The following is a 1753-nucleotide window of genomic DNA, read 5'->3' as shown; positions in this document are numbered from 1 at the left end:
GGTTGCAGATGGGCTGTGTTGTTTGCTTATGCTTTGATAATTGATCATTGTGTTATCTGAGGTTTACAAGACACGGCCTTTTTCATTTTTTTCCCACCATGCACTATTACACAGTACATGACAAGTTTTACTTATAGATTATAAATACCTGAGAATCAAATAGCATGTATTTTAATGACAATACATCGGTGTTATACTTCATACACTGCTAAATGTTCTCACACTTATTACTGAATTTGTTCTTCTAAACTGTTTCACTTGTGAAATGTGTTTCTTTCATATAATGTCTATATTCCTTTATTGGAAATGCTCTTACTAAAAATAAAAATTTCCAGAAATATTATGCATGTATTTCTTCTAAACTCAATATTAAAATTTTCCACATTTGTGGAATTAACTCTTGGGTAAATTTCTAACATGTTTTATCCTTCTGATTTTTCTTTTGCCAATGCTTTTTGATAAGTGTATGGAAAAATTTCCATGTCTTTTATAGAGATCTTTAAGTCCTAGTCTTTCTTGTTTCATCTAATTCTCTCTCTTTTGTTTACCAAATCTCCATGAAAACCTTTTTGTAGCTTTTGCATTCTTATGTCTGACATTTGAAACTTCTATCTTCAAAGCCTCTTGCAGTAGCAGTGATCAGACACAGTCTCTGACCTGTTTTAAAAGTTTCTTGCAAGATTTTAAGTATTGTTATATTGTTCACCCTTTAATTCTATCAGTTTTACTTTATAAATATCAATCTTTTTGTATATATCTTGACAGAATGCAATCCTGCCTTTCAGGTGTTTTTAATTTAGTTTGTCTTCAACAGGTCTTCTTAGGTATTGCTATTTCTTATAGTCAAATGTTTTGTCTTACTGGAAAACTCTCTCCTCATCTGATTTTTAACAGAACAGGAAAATGCTATTTCTGCCATCTCTCTCTTTGCCCCTTCATCTCTCCACTGCATTGCTTGAAAAGTTTATTCTTCAGAATGTTACACCATGTCTTAGTCAATTTGAGCTGCTGTAACAAAGTATTATAGACTGTGTGGCTTATAAACAACAGAAATTTATTTCTTACAGCTCTGGAGGCTGGGAGGTCCAAGATCAAGGCACCAGAAGATTCAGTGTCTGGTGAGGGCTTGCCTCCTGGTTCATAGATGTCCTGGCCTTCTCTTTGTGTCCTCATGTGGTGGGAGTGGCAAGGTCACTCTCTGGAGCCTCTTTTGCTGGTGGTTTAGTTAAGTCCTGTCCAACTCTTACAACCCCATAGACTGTTGCATCCAGGCTCCACTGTCCATGGGATTTCCCAGGCAAGAATACTGAAGTGGGTTGCCATTTTTTTCTCCAGAGCATCTTTGCAACCCAGGGGTCAAACCCACATTTCCTGTATTGCAGGTAGATTCTTTACCGCTGAACCACCGGGGAAGACCCGAGTCTCTTTTATGAGGGCATTAATGCCATTCACTGGGCTTCTCAGGTGGCTCAGCAGTAAAGAACCCACCTGCCAATGCAGGGGTGGTGAGTTTGATCCTTGGGTTGGGAAGATCCCCTAGAGAAGGAAATGGCCACTCATTCCAGTAATCTTGGCTGGGAAATCCCATGCACAGCATAGTCTAGTAGGCTACAGTCCATGGGGTCACAAGAGAGTCAGACAGGACTTAGCCACTAAACAATAACAAAACTGCCATTCACTGGGGCTCTACCCTCATGACCTAATCACCCCCAAAGACCCCTCCCTCCAAATACCATTATACTGAGGATTGTAT

The sequence above is a fragment of the Ovis aries genome, chromosome 8 (genome assembly GCF_016772045.2).
Source record: "Ovis aries strain OAR_USU_Benz2616 breed Rambouillet chromosome 8, ARS-UI_Ramb_v3.0, whole genome shotgun sequence".
Lineage (NCBI taxonomy): Eukaryota > Metazoa > Chordata > Mammalia > Artiodactyla > Bovidae > Ovis > Ovis aries.
The sequence above is the reverse complement of the archived record's forward strand: the minus strand, read 5'-3'. Positions refer to the sequence as shown.